General features: G+C 39.2%; 1 protein-coding gene and 1 long non-coding RNA gene across 3 annotated transcripts in view; one reads left to right on the top strand and one right to left on the bottom strand.

Moving 5' to 3' along the window:
* tie1 (tyrosine kinase with immunoglobulin-like and EGF-like domains 1) overlaps window positions 1-15,958 on the top strand; it is a 228,931-nt gene that overhangs the window by 40,272 nt on the left and 172,701 nt on the right. The window lies entirely within an intron of this gene.
* LOC127529390 (uncharacterized) overlaps window positions 3,691-15,958 on the bottom strand; it is a 706,297-nt gene continuing 694,029 nt past the window's right edge. Inside the window, exon 3 of the long non-coding RNA XR_007936068.1 lies at window positions 3,691-3,869. This is a non-coding gene — a long non-coding RNA (uncharacterized LOC127529390). The remainder of the gene's footprint in view (window positions 3,870-15,958) is intronic.

The raw sequence follows: 15,958 nt of genomic DNA on the forward strand, positions 1-15,958 counted from the left end.
AGTGATGCGCCGCTACCTCCAAGGTGTGAATGAGGCAATGGACTGATCTGCCTGCATTCGCATATGTATGCACGATCAGCCAAGTACCCCAATCAGCCTGGGAGTGTTGAAGCAGATTAGGCCGCACGGGCATCCTTAGCCCCAAAGCAGGCACTCGGAGCCTCAGTACAGGCAGCAGAATCAAGTTTTAATGAGTGATGCACACACGGTCCCAGTTCAGATGACTTCAACAACAACAACATTTATTTATATAGCACATTTTCATACAAATAATGTAGCTCAAAGTTCTTTACATTATGAAAAAAAGAGAAAAAAAGACAAAGTAAGAATTAAAATAAGACAACACTAATTAACATAGAATAAGAGTAAGGTCCGATGGCCAGGGAGGACAGAAAAAACAAAAAAACTCCAGATGGCTGGAGAGAAAAAATAAAATCTGCAGGGGTACCGAGGCCACGAGACCACCCAGCCCCCTCTAGGCATTCTACCTAACATAAATGAAATAGTCCTCTTTGTATTTAGGGTTCTCATTGAAGGACTTGATGATGACGGTCATGCAGACTTCTGGCTTTTAATCCTTCAATGTAGGAACATCCTGATGATTTGATTAGGTGGTGGTGGCGCAGGTCGCCCCCACAGAAAACCGGGAAAAGAAACAGAAGAGAGAGTAGGGGTTAGTACGGATTTTAAAGCCACCATGAATAGTTATTATAATTAATTGAATATACAAAGCATCAGGATTAAACTAAATTGAAGTTTGAGAAAGCCATGTTAAAGTAATGTGTTTTTAGCAGTTTGTTAAAGTGCTCCACTGTGTTAGCCTGGCGAATTCCTATTGGTAGGCTAATCCAGATTTTAGGTGCATAACAGCAGAAGGCTGCCTCACCACTTCTTTTAAGTTTTGCTCTTGGGATTCTAAGCAGACACTCATTTGAGGATCTAAGGTTACAATTTGGAATATAAGATGTCAGACATTCCGATATATAAGATGGGGCGAGATTATTTAAGGCTTTATAAAACATAAGCAGAATTTTAAAGTCAATCCTGAATGACACAGGTAACCAGTGTAGTGACATCAAAACTGGAGAGATGTGCTCAGATTTTCTTTTCCTAGTTAAGATTCTAGCAGCTGCATTCTGCACTAGTTGCAAACGATTTATGTCTTTTTTTGGGTAGTCCTGAGAGGATTGTGTTACAGTAATCTAGTCGACTGAAAACAAACGTGTGAACTAATTTCTCAGCATCTTTCAATGATATAAGAGGTGTAACTTTTGCTATGTTTCTTAAGTGAAAAAATGCTGTCCTAGTGATCTGATTAACATGTGATTTAAAATTCAGGTTAGAGTCAACAGTTACCCCTACATTCTTTACCTCCGTCTTGAATTTTAATCCTAATGCATCAAGTTTGTTTCTAATAACCTCATTATATCCATTATTGCCAATCAGTAAAATTTGTTTTCTCCTTATTTAGCTTGAGAAAATTACTATTCATCCATTTAGAAACACAAGTAAGACATTGTGTTAGTGAATCAAGAGAATCAGGGTCATCAGGTGCTATTGATAAATACAGCTGTGTGTCATCAGCATAGCTGTGGTAGTTCACGTTGTGCCCTGAGATAATCTGACCTAACAGAAACATGTAGATCGAAAAGAGCAGCGGACCCAGGATAGAGCCTTGTGGAACACCATATAGAATATCATGTGTCTTTGACTTGTAATTACCACAACTAACAAAGAATTTTCTACCTGCCAGGTAGGATTCAAACCAATTTAAGACCCTGCCGGAGAGGCCCACCCACTGACTAAGGCGATTTCTAAGAATATTGTGATCAATGGTGTCAAATGCGGCACTCAGATCTAAAAGGAGGAGAACAGATAAATGGCCTCTGTCTGCATTTACCCGCAAGTCATTGACTACTTTAACGAGTGCAGTTTCTGTACTGTGATTTGTTCTAAAACCGGACTGAAACTTATCAAGAATAGCAGGTTTATTGAGGTGGTCATTTAGCTGCATAATTACTGTCTTCTCTAAAATTTTACTTAAGAAAGGCAGGTTAGAAATGGGTGTAACATTTTCAAAAGCAGAGGAGTCAAGATTATTTTTCTTGAGTAGGGGACTTGAGCAATTAGCGAATGTGGCAATTTTGTATTTATTACAATTCTTATCACAACATATCAATTTCCCATAATCTGCTAACAATAATGACCGCATTCAGCACCTTTTCTCATAACAATATGCTGCCATCACAGACTTTGTCATAACAATTTACCCTTCCCTCTCTGTTTCTTCATTAAAATCCCTTTGGTTCAAAGAACGTATTTGCCACCTGGAGGTGAACGTCACCTAATCGCTCCTCCCTCATCCTGAGCTCTTAAAGATTGAGGGCCTTGAGTTAATTAGTTCTCACCACTACTTTGGACTCAGTAGAACCCACCCATGAAAACTGGACTGCTTAATTAATGATTTAATTAATGTTTACTTGTTGCACTTGCATCTCTTAGGGTTGACATAATAGACAGCCATACCAGTTAGAGGGCAGCATGCAGCTTCACTGATAAGGGCCAAGCTGGTGCCTCTTGACTACTTGAAATAAAAGTACAGGCCCTTAACAATTCATTCTTACACAGTTTAAAAGGGGTTTAATATACTCTTCTATAACTTTTATTATTTTTATTATTATTCATAGAGAGGCACAAACATTTAAACTTAAACGTACCTTTAACCTATATGTTATGAACGCCAGGGGTCACTGTTGCCCCTTTAACCCCAAAAGATGGACGCTCAGGAGACAAAGTAAAAACACAAAGAAGTTCTTTAATTATTGCTCCCTAAGCACCACAGCCACCAAACACAATTAAATAAACAATCACAATAATCTCAAACCTCTTCTCCACACCTCCCAGCAAGCATTGTCTACCTTCTCCCGACTCTGGCTTGCTTGCTGGGTTCCCATCAGTCCTTTATATTGTCTTCGACCCAGAAGTGCTTCTGTCCTTCCGACCACGTGACTGGCTAAGCACTTGAATGAAGACCTGGCTTTTTTCTTCAGCCCAGAAGTACTTTGGAGCTTCCATCCTCGTGACTACCTCATACTTCCGGGCTATAGGGAAAGAATGAGTCCCCAGGTCCTTTGACAACTCCCCCTGGCGGCACCCATGACACCCAACAGGGCTCAGAAGCCGAACTCCAAGTCCCAGGATGCCCTGCAGGAATCCAGAGCACCGCTACACTCCAGGGGAGCTGCCATCTAGCGTTTTGGGGGAGGCAGTGTTCAAAAGTAGCTGCCTTCCCCCATCATTCCCTCCTTTGGGCCATCCCTCACAATGTATGCATGCTAATATGTGCATATGTGGTGCTCCACAAGGATATCTCCTGGGTCCGCTGCTCTTTTTGATCTCCATACTTCCATGAGGTCAGATTATCTCAAGGCATAACGTGAGCGACCACAGCTATGCTGATGACACACAGCTGTATTTATCATTAGCGCCTGATGACCCCGACTCTCTTGTCTCACTGACCCCCAGTGTCTTACTTGTGTTTCTGAATGGATGAGTAGTAATTTTCTCAAACTAAATAAGGAGAAAACATAAATTTTAGTGATTGGCAAAATGATACAATGATGGTATTAGAAATAAACTTGATCCATTAAGATTAAAAGTCAAAAAGGAGGTAAAGAATTTAAGGGTAACTATTGTCTCTGACCTGAATTTTAAATCACATATTAATCAGATTACTAGGACAGCATTTTTTCACTTGAGAAATATAACAAAAGTTAGACCTCTTATAACATTGAAAGATGCTGAGAAATGAGTTCACGCTTTTGTTTTCAGTCGACTAGATTACTGTAACGCACTCCTCTCAGGACCACCTAAAGAAAGACATCAATCGATTACAACGAGTGCAGAATGCAGCTGCTAGAACTTTAACTAAGAAAAGAAAATCTGAGCACATCACACCAGTCTTAGCGTCACTACACTGGTTACCTTTGTCATTTAGAATTGACTTTAAAATACAGCTGATGGTTTACAAAGCCTTAAATAATCTGCTCCGTCCTATATCTCAGAATGTCTTACACCTTACACTTCAAATTGTAACATTAGATCTTCAAATGAGGGTCTGCTTAGAATTCCAAGAGCTAAACTTAAAAGACGTGGTGAGGCGGCCTTCTGCTGTTATGTACCTCATATCTGGAATACGAGTTTACTGATAGAAATCCACCAGGCTAATACGGTGGAGCACTTTAAAAAAATGCTAAAAACACATTACTTTAACATGGCTCTCTCATAGCTTCATCTTAGTTTAATCCTGATACTCTGTATATTCAATTAATTATCATTATCATTCATGGTGGCTCCGAAAACTGTACTAACCCCTTCTTTCTCTGCTGTTGTTTTTCTGTTTTTTTGTGGTGTTGATCTGTGCCACCACCTCCTGATCAGGGCACCGTGATGTCCCTCCATTGATGGATTAAAGGGCAGAAATCCACATGACCGTCATCATCAAGTTCTTCCATGTGAAGCCTAAATACCCTGAGGACTGATTGAGATCATTTACAGTTAGGTCCATAAATATTTGAACAGAGACAACTTTTTTCTCATTTTGGTTCTGTACATTACCACAATGAATTTTAAATGAAACAACTCAGATGCAGTTGAAGTGCAGACTTTCAGCTTTAATTCAGTGGGGTGAACATAACGATTGCATAAAAATGGGAGGCAACTAAAGCATTTTTTGAACACAATCCCTTCATTTCAGGGGCTCAAAAGTAATTGGACAATTGACTCAAAGGCTATTTCATGGGCAGGTGTGGGCAAGTCCATCGTGATGTCATTATCAATTAAGCAGATAAAAGGCCTGGAGTTGATTTGAGGTGTGGTGCTTGCATGTGGAAGATTCTGCTGTGAACAGACAACATGTGGTCAAAGGAGCTCTCCATGCAGGTGAAAGAAGCCATCCTTAATCTGCAAAAACAGAAAAAACCCATCCGAGAAATGGCTACAATATTATGAGTAGCAAAATCTACAGTTTGGTACATCCTGAGAAAGAAAGCAAGCACTGGTGAACTCAACAACGCAAAAAGACCTGGACGTTCACAGAAGACAACAGTGGTGGATGATCGCAGAATCATTTCCATGGTGAAGAGAAACCCCTTCACAACAGCCAACCAAGTGAACAACACTCTCCAGGTGGTAGGCGTTATCGATATCCAAGTCTACCATAAAGAGAAGACTGCATGAAAGGAAATACAGAGGGTGCACTGCAAGGTGCAAGCCACTCATAAGCCTCAAGAATAGAAAGGCTAGATTGGACTTTGCTAAAGAACATCTAAAAAAGCCAGCACAGTTCTGGAAAAACATTCTTTGGACAGATGAAACCAAGATCAACCTCTACCAGAATGATGGCAAGAAAAAAGTATGGAGAAGGTGTGGAACAGCTCATTATCCAAAGCATAGCACATCATCTGTAAAACACGGTGGAGGGAGGCAGTGTGATGGCTTGGGCGTGCATGGCTGCCAGTGGCACTGGGACACTCGTGTTTATTGATGATGTGACACAGGACAGAAGCAGCCGAATGAATTCTGAGGTGTTCAGAGACATACTGTCTGCTCAAATCCAGCTAAATACAGCAGTCAAATTGATTGGGCGGCGTTTCATGATACAGATGGACAATGACCCAAAACATACAGTCAAAGCAACCCAGGAGTTTATTAAAGCAAAGAAGTGGAAAATTCTTGAATGGCCAAGTCAGTCACCTGATCTTAACCCAACTGAGCAGGCATTTCACTTGTTGAAGACTAAACTTCAGACAGAAAGGCCCACAAACAAACAGCAACTGAAAGCCGCTGCAGTAAAGGCCTGGCAGAGCATTAAAAAGGAGGAAACCCAACATCTGGTGATGTCCATGAGTTCAAGACTTCAGGCTGTCATTGCCAGCAAAGGGTTTTCAACCAAGTATTAGAAATGAACATTTGATTTCCAGTTATTTAATTTGTCCAGTTACTTTTGTGCCCCTGAAATGAAGGGATTGTGTTCATAAAATGCTTTAGTTGCCTCACGTTTTTATGAAATCGTTTAGTTCACCCCACTGAATTAAAGCTGAATGTCTGCACTTCAACTGCATCGGAGTTGTTTCATTTAAAATTCACTGTGGTAATGTACAGAACCAAAATTAGAAAAAAATTGTCTCTGTCCAAATATTTATGAACCTAACTGTATGTTAAGTAGAATGCCTAGAAGGGGCCCGGTGGTCTCGTGGCCTCGGAACACCTGCATATTTTTTTTTGTTTTTTCCAGCCGTCTGGAGTTTTTTTTTTTTTTTTTCTGTCCTCCCTGGCCCTCGGACCTTACTTTTATTTTTTGTTAATTAGCATTGCCTAGCTATTATGAATATTTTTTCTTTTTTTTCCTTTCTTCATCCTGTAAAGCACTTTGAGCTCCATAATTTGTATGAAAATGTGCCATAGAAATAAATGTTGTTGTTGTTGTAATATGAAAGCTTCTCTATAGTGTTCCTATAATTAAGCCTTGAAAGCTTAGAGACACTTGTTTAATCGGTTATATCAGGCAGAAGACCCCACACTTGAGTTTGTATAACAACATCTTGCTGCCCATTAGCTCACCTCCTTCAAAGAACACAATCCTCACAGGTGGCACAATGGTAGTGCTGCTGCCTTGCAGTAAGGAGATTGTGAGTTCGCTTCCCAAATCCTCCTTGTGTGGAGAGTGCTTTGAGTAGTGAGAAAAGCGTTTTAAAAATATAAAGAATTATTAAAGAATTAATGTCCTTGACTCACAGAAATGTAAAACAAAGCAAGTAAAAGGACAGTCGGGCCACTCTTCTATGCTAAAATCACTTGTGGCCTTTCTTAATGAAGTCCTTCATGGTCTAAGACTAACTGTAACCCTTACTGTGTTAACGTGCACCAGGATTGAATGCTTATTTTCATATTTGCTCATGATTCTCTTTGCATATATGCAAATCATCAACTTTAAGAATCTATTTTTCTGTAGGAGCGGAGTGTGTTTGCAAACACCCACACCCAACTGGAAGCCCCCACACTTTTCAAGATGCGATTATTTATTTTAAAACCGCATTGCGCGGTGGTCCACTTGTCACAAAGTGTTATAAATACTCTTTTGTTTCAGGAGCGGCTCATCATCTTGTGTTCATTTGTTGAGTAGTGATTTCAGGAAGTGGGGTATATCCTGTGAAAACTGACTCATGACTTAGTGGAAAGAAGTTCAAATGTTAGAGCTGTGAGTAATAAAGTAGAAGTATATTTCAGTAGAATAAAAAAAAATATATATATATATATTGAACTTGTCTAATCCAGTCAATGGTCACTGGGTGGGCGCCAGAGCTCATCCCAGAAGCACTGGGCAGGAGACGGGAACCTGAGTCAAAATTCAATGGTGTCTCCTGCAAGACTGAATTCATTTTCTTTTCTTTTCTTCTCCTATAAGAAGAAACAATGCAAGATGTGATGACGCAGCCCATTTAATGTTTGTGACATCCGCTTACACAAAGCCATCTCCTGAACTGCTGTTTGGCATGCAGGCCTCAAGTCCATTTGAACTTTCACCAGTTTTTCTCAGTTCCTCGTCAAATGAAAATGATAAATAAGCACATATGAAAACCTGCCCATCCGTAAGTTAGTTTCTCACAACAGAAGGTCATCTCTCATTGTTTTTATTCTTTTGAAAATGAGTAAGATTTGGTTTGGTATAGGATGAGTTTTATTCAATTTGAATGAGCCCAAAAATCAGTTGTGCTGGTCGTGTTGCCAAAAAGAATTCCATGCGTCTCTTTTTGTTCAGTTTTGCTCTGCAGAACGTTTCAACACATGTGCGCAGGCTAAGTCCTTGCATGCAATTCTGTTAATTCAGTTGTCAGAAAATGGGGACATATAAAGGAAATAGTTCAAAAATAGAGGTTTAAGTAGTATGGTTAGGCGGTGTCTCAAAAACAAAGAAATTTTGGGACCCCAACAGGATCGCCCCTTTTAATTTGCCTTTAGACAAACTTAAAGCTTCAATAAACTTAAAAGAAAATCTGTGACTTTATGCTACTCCCCAGACTGGTAACTCTCTTGAAATGGAAACAAAAGTGACTTTGTATAGCGTCGCTAAGGCAGTGCTCCGTCCTGCAGTGGGCTCTGGTCTTCCAAAGACGCCTTCTCCTGCGACTTCTGGGTTTTATGGCAGCCGGACTAGAGGGCGCAGTGAATTATGTGTCTTTATTGGGCAGTTTCTTTGCACTATGAGGGCAGAAGAACAAGAAAATAAGGTTAGCGGTAGCTCCCCCTCTCATCTCGGCCGGGTATTGCATACTTGAACTAAGCCTGCGGAGTGGATAATAAAAGCCTGTCCCAGCATAGGAGGTCTGGTTCAAATTTACTAGGACAGAGAGCTACAGTGCATGTCCTGGGGCAGCATAGGGCGCATATAACTACAGAGGCATGCAAAAGTATTCAATCCCCCTGAAAGTCATCCTTATTTTCTGCATGACAAAAGATTTGTTCACATATTTATCCAATTTGTATTTTACGCTGTAACAATCCATTTCCAAAGTCCAAATAAACCATTTTCTATAGATATTTTAAACTGAAGAAGACAAACTCCAAAGTTAGTGTTTAATAGATTAAGTATTTGAACCTCTGTACCATGGTTATTATAGTTTTGCCTTTTTATATTAGTTTTTATTTCTATATTTTTTCTGACCTTACTTGGAATTTCAGATTAGTTTTAGTTTTCCTGCATCATGTATTTTTAGTTTTAATTTTAGTTTTTATTTTACCAAGACATTTCTATTTTATTTATTTATATACAGTATATATATATATATATATATATATATATATATATATATATATATTGTAGCAGTTGAGGTTCTGATCCACCTCTTGAACCCTCAGGTACCACTCCAAACACCAGGTAAAAGTACAAGACTCTGTTATTTTGCAATCACGTGCACAAAGCACCCTCCACACTACTCATATAACTACCAATCACTACAATAATCCCAAATCCTCCTCTCCCAGACACTTAGCCACCCTACCTCCCAGCTCAGCTCAATGTCTGGGCTTTCCCAGAGTCCTTTATACTCCCTGACCCAGAGGTGTTCCTGCTCCATTACCCACAAGTCCTTATTCCTTCCGGGTCAGGGTAAACAGTCCTTATCTTCATCCCCGGAAGCACGTTATTTCTGCCTGTCCCGGGATTATGACGCACTTCTGGGTTATAGGGCATATTTGAGTCCACGGGCCTCCCGACAGCGACTCCCAGTGGTCCCCAGGGTATCCAGCAGGGCTGTGTATAAAAACTACATACTCCATGAGGCCCTGCTGGAATTCGGGGCCCGTCCATGCTGTCGGGAGAGCTCCTCCTGGCGGCCTGGGGGTAAGGGCCGGAATATGAAGCCGGCCATCCTTCACAATATATATATATATATATATATATATATATATATATATATATATATATATTAGTTTCAGTTTTAGTAATTATGGTCTGGTTAAAGAGCTACTATGGAGTTTAGTTTTTGAGTCACAATGAAACCGAACTGTACACTTAACGGGTTTGGATATAATATGAGTTTAATGTTAGTGGAAGCTTACTACACTACACGACACGCTTTACTATATGCGGGGTAATTTTCGTACGTGGATTACTCGTTTAGCCGGATGTAATTGTTGATGATTTGGCATGATCCTGGATCTGTTGGTTTTTCAAAACTCTTGCTGGATGTGTTGTCATAGCAGTACATCCAAATCCTCAAACCTGCTCAGATGCAGGTTTGTGCTACGTAAACGAGGATTAGCTCACACACTTAATCAGTGTCTCGTGCATGGAATTCATTAAGTCATGCCTTCGCCGTTCATGGATGAGCGACCAATTGATATCAGTGCGCAAATTATAAGAAGAGAATTTTATATAAATAGGGTTTCGCGCAATCGGCAAGATCCTTTACTGCTCCCGGAGGAAATTCTTTTCGAAAGATACCACTTATTATACCTCAAAGATTTATTAGCACCTTATATTCGAAGTCAAACTAGGCGAAGTCGGGCTCTCACAACCACACAGACAGTAGGCATTGCTTTGAGGTTTTTTGCAAGTGGCACTTTTTTTTATATACTGTAGGCGATGCAGAAAATCTATCTAAAAGTGCAGTTTGCCAGGCAATTTGTAAAGTCTGTTTGGCTCTGAAATATTTCCTTGGGGTTTTCATTGTGTTTCCTGGACACCTGCATGTGCAGACAATAAAAGAGGCGTTTCATGCCATTGCAGGTAGGTAATACACAGGCAAAAACACCCACAGTTCCATAATGAATCTCACAATCAGCCTAACCAAATGTGATTGGGGCTGATGGGACTGACCAGACTGGAAAATTATTTGGAAAATGTACCTGTCCTCCTGAAGAATAATCAGACACAGTGTCTTCATCAGATATTTGACCTTTGTCAATATCTTGTTGGTCAGACACAAGTTCTAGGGATGTGACATTCCCTGCAATTGACCCAACAAAAAAAAGAGGGCTATATGGAACATACCTATGGCACACATTGAGGAGAAATATATGCAATGACCATCCTTTACCTGAAATGAAGTGACCACTGCATCCTGCCACTGGTTCTGAGGAGGAGCTTCCCCCTGGAATTCCCTCAGATAACAGGGCGATGGGCATTTTGCTGGATAGCCAACTTTTCTGCATGGACCTCCACCTGTTTTTTGCTTGTCCACCTTCTTATTAGCTTTAAAATTAATGTTTTTTATATTATATATGATTCTTTATGTCAACAATTCTTTAAATATATGCACCTCAATATCCGTTTGAAGTATATTTTTGTACTTCACTTTAACCTGTTCCCATGTTCTCCTTTTGCTCACGTTTGATCTGGATTTATGACATATTAAATAATAATTAATCTGACACATAGGAAATGAAATGCTGTATTCAGTAAGTACAATGCACACTACTTAGCATTTAATTTGTTGGCCACTTTTTGCCAGCCGTCTTTTCTGGTTTGGACTGCTTTTGCAGTGTTACCCCTTGTGCATATTAAATCTTGAAATTCTTCATGTCCTTCGAAAAAAAGGTCCTGCTCCACTTGTGTGAAAAAAAAATGTGCCTGTTCTTTTGTAATTTTATTACAGCCTATCAAATACTCGCTGATCATGTTTTCTAGACTCAATATATCTGGGCTTTTCAATCAGCGCGGGCACGCGCATTCATCTCGGATGATTAGATCCAGCTAGACTAATCTACTACACGGCTGCGTTTGAAAAAAAAACGACTTATTACGGATGAGTTTCACCGGCATTAACTCATCCAAGATGAGGCATCTGATCTCAGATGATTTAAGTGACGTACGGAAAATACCCCCCTGGTTTTGTTTTTGTCTGATAAAAACAAGCATAATCAAAACTATATACTGAATATGAACAATTTTACACAATTTAATAATTTTTAAAATATTTTCTATGTCATTTGTGCTGAACAAACCTGTGCTTACTGTTGGTACTTTTTTTCTTTTCCTTTTATTGCCCAGAATAGGCCAATTTGTAATGAACTTCAGGTGAATTTTAAGGTGTGAGGGTTTTTTACTCTAAATGTCCACAGCACACAACATATCCTGCTCCAAGACAATGTGCTTATAATGAATGCCTTCAATATTGCATTCAAAAATCTCAGATACTGGTATTTGTTATTTTATACCAGACATATTGATCTCTGATTCCATCTCAGGCACAAACAATTTATAGATAGTATTTTGCACCTGTAGGCCTGAAAAGATATGAAAAATAAGAACAGATTCTACTGCGTTCTGGCAGGTGTGAAGAACAAGGAAGAACAAGGCTCTTAGGCTTGAATGAGTGTGCAGACCCCACCGGCTGTATTGAGGGAAACAAAGAAAAACAAGCACGTAGTGTAAAGGTTAGGGGCAGTGAGACTTGAACAGCCCACCTTAAGAACAATAAACCCTTAATGAGCAGAGCAAGAGCAGGTAATAGGAGTATAGATAACCACAAAAAGACAGAAACAGCATCTGAGATTAAGAACAATATATACATTATCTACACCTGTTTATCCAGAGCAGGATCACAGGAACCTGGAGCCTACCCCAGCAGGTATGGATGCGAGGCAAGAAAAATCCCTGGTATGCAATATGTATGATATGGCTGATGTTAAGAACAAAAAGAATATGATACTTTTGAGAGAGAGAGAAACATTGGAAAAAATGGGGACAGATATTTTAAAACCTAATTCTGCTTTTGGATTATTCTCACAATATCAGGTATTTGAGCTGTGAATATGAACTAAAAAACATAAATTAATAAATATAGGATAAATACAAAAAAAAATTTTTATGTTTAGCTTTTCATCACTTGGTAGACTCCCTTCACCTACCTACCTACCTACCTACCTACCTACCTACCTACCTACCTACCTACCTACCTACCTACCTGTAGTTCAGTGGAGACATTGCCAACTCTGGAATTTTACAAGGTTTGTATTGCTTCATTGTTAAATGATGTTTTTAAATCAAAAGTGATTGGTCAGCAACAATATGCTGATCTTGTATGATGACCTCGTCAGTCTCTCAATCAGTGTCGTTTTATTTTCAAAAATCGGGACTGGTCTCCCCCCAACTTTCTTGTGTACTCAGATATGGGGATGGATATTTGAGGAATAAACCACAAGACAATGATTATATTATGTACATTAAAGAATCATCAACAACAAATCAAATCAAATTAATAATGTATTGAACAATCATTATAAAAGTAATGTTGAATAAATCGGACTCTGCAGCTGCATGATTAAAATAAAATCAAGTATGTGTTCAGGTAAAGTACCACTTCCGGTTGATGGATTTGGCTCAAAAGTTAGTACAGATCTACTATTTTGGTGTAACGACCACATTCCAAATTTCATCTATCTATCTAGTTGTGTTTTCGAGATATTGTGTTTATACACACACACAGACATAATTCCAAAAAACTGTATTTTTGGACTCGGGGAGGACTAAAACGTCAAGATTTATCAAAATGTTTAGATCAAATTTTTTTCATGATTACTATACTTTCTCTATACTTTGTATACTTCGAGTGCGAAGTGGCAGGTGAATTGCTGTCAACAAAAAGCAGGCACCTGAGAAGTAAACTGAAACATTACTCACTCGTGAATTTTCTGTCCATACGGTAAAGTTTTTGTTGACCAGCATATTCCGATGTCAGGCGTTTGAATTACATCTCGATATACAACAAGCGCAAAGAAAGGCAGCGCATAAATTGCTTTCTATTTCACACACTTTACACGTGTATCCAGCACGCTTTGCCACCACAAATGCTGTGTGAACAACTGGCCTCCTTCACCAGCCGCCATTCACCTGATGAATACAAGCGGGCGACTCCTGGTGGATGACTTTCAGTTTTAAAGTTAAAAGTTATAAGGGTTAAAAAATAACGGCAAGAATATTCATTCAAAAATGAAAACTAAATTTATATTAAGTAAATTATTATTTTATTTCAGTTCGTCTTTCCAGCTACTTTAAAATTTTTGTTTAGTTTTAGTTTTTCATTTCAGTTTTGTTAATTATTTTATTTCAGTTTATGAAATTTTTTTTTTAATAATAGTTTCAGTTTTTGATTTTACTTTTCGTTAACTATAATAGCCATGCTCTGTGCTTTGGAAGCGCCAGGTTTACACAAATGACAAGTGAATCACAAATGACACAAAGGTGTCCGTCATTTGACAGTCATAATCGAGGAGGAGGAGACATTTTATTTAATAGGTGCCTTTCGTGGCACTCAAGGTCGCCTAACAATCCATTAAACAACAGTAATAAAGATATAAAAACAAATAGGACAATTAAATCATATAGCAATAAAGTAGTAACAAACATTAAACCTAACTGGCTGTAAGAGTGATAAACTCCTAATTGGTATGCCACTCTGAACAGATTTGTTTTATAATACAATACAATACAATACAGTTTATTTTTGTATAGCCCAAAATCACACAGGAAGTGCTGCAACGGGCTTTAACAGGCCCTGCCTCTTGACAGCCCCCCAGCCTTGACTCTCTAAGAAGACAAGGAAAAACTCCCAAAAAAAACCTTGTAGGGAAAAATGGAAGAAACCTTGGGAAAGGCAGTTCAAAGAGAGACCCCTTTCCAGGTAGGTTGGGCGTGCAGTGGGTGTCAAAAGGAGGGGGTCAATACAATACAATACAGTACACAGAACAGAACAATTTCTCAATATAGTAAGAAATAAAAATATAAATTTTTAGAAGTACAGAGCAGAATTTAACAGTAGATGATATATCCCATAATAAGATTTGGATTTGTGTAGAGTCCTAGAGACCTCATCCTTCAAGCTGCCTCCCCCATTTGGCCATTCCACGGCTGAAACAGTGTTGGGTCAGCCAATCCGATGAAAGGACCCCTCTTTCCCACGATTCCTGCGATCCTCCATCTGGGATGACTTTTCCTTAGGCAGACAAAATAACTTGGCAGGTGGGCCATGGCACCAAGTGCCACATTTGAGTACCGAGAAGAAAAACAGAATAAGTGAGGGTTAGTATACAATTATAACTGTCATGTTACTTATGTTTTAGTGCTAATGACTAACAACAGAGATGCAGTCTGTACAGTTAATCAGCAGCTCTAGTCAGGGTGTGCTAAACTGAATTAGTGAGTCTTCAGCCATGATTTAAAAGCTGAGACCGAAGGAGCATCTCTTATAGTAGCAGGTAGACCATTCCACAGTTTAGGGGCCCTGTAACTAAAAGCTCGACCTCCCACTGTTATTTTATTAATCCTTGGAATCATAAGCAGACCGGCATCTTGAGATCTTAATGTGCGCTCAGGTTTGTAACTCATGATAAGTTTTGAGGGCAGTTTTCAAATGGTGTTATTGAGTCAAGTTGACGGATATGAGAGTGAAGAGAGTGGAGGAGCACTATGAGAGGACACTCGAGCTCCCATAGAACTGAGTTTGATGTGTGGTACAGAAAGTAGAGCTGCAGATGAGGATCTGAGGGAGCGAGAGGAGTGTACGTCTGTAGGAGATCAGTGAGGTAGGGAGGAGCGAGGCTGTGGAGAGCTTTAAATGTTAAGAGCAGTATTTTGTATTGTATTTGCTAGTAAACAGGAAGCTTGTGAAGCTGGGAGAGAGTAGGTGTTGTATGTTCAGTGGATTTAGAACAGGTAATGACCCTAGCAGCAGAATTTTGTATAAGTTGTAAGCGATGGATACGTTTTTGTGGGATGCCAAGTAGAATAGTGTTACAGTAATCAATACGTGAAGTGACTAAGGAATTAACTGATAGATAGATAGATAGATAGATAGATAGATAGATAGATAGATAGATGGATAGATAGATGGATGGATAGATAGATAGATGGATAGATAGATAGATAGATAGATAGATAGATAGATAGATAGATAGATAGATAGATAGATAGATAGATAGATAGATAGATAGATAGATAGATAGATAGATAGATACTTTATTAATCCCAATGGGATACTTCACTACTGTGTTGCATAAGAACAGGGCGAAAGTCTAGAAATGTTTCGGAGACGGAAGAAGGCCATCCGAGAAACATTACTTATATGGGAAGAAAAAGAAAAGAGTACTGTCTAGAATGACGCCCAGGCTCTTAACCTGGGAAGAGATGTTTGTGTTAATGTTGTTAATTAAAAATTGAAGAATGGTTAACCTTAGCGAGTGTGGATTTAGAACCAATGAAGAGCACCTCAGTTTTATTGCTATCTCATTAGAGGAAATTGTGAGTCATCCATGTCTTGATGTCTTGGACACATGGTGCCTACACATAAGAGTATTTGGAGGGAAAACAGAAGTGGGTTTAGTGGGTAGATAAAGCTGGGTGTCATCAGCATAACAATGAAATTTAATTCCATTGTGTCGAAAGATATTACCTATTGGG

Source organism: Erpetoichthys calabaricus, chromosome 10 (assembly GCF_900747795.2).
Source record: "Erpetoichthys calabaricus chromosome 10, fErpCal1.3, whole genome shotgun sequence".
NCBI lineage: Eukaryota > Metazoa > Chordata > Cladistia > Polypteriformes > Polypteridae > Erpetoichthys > Erpetoichthys calabaricus.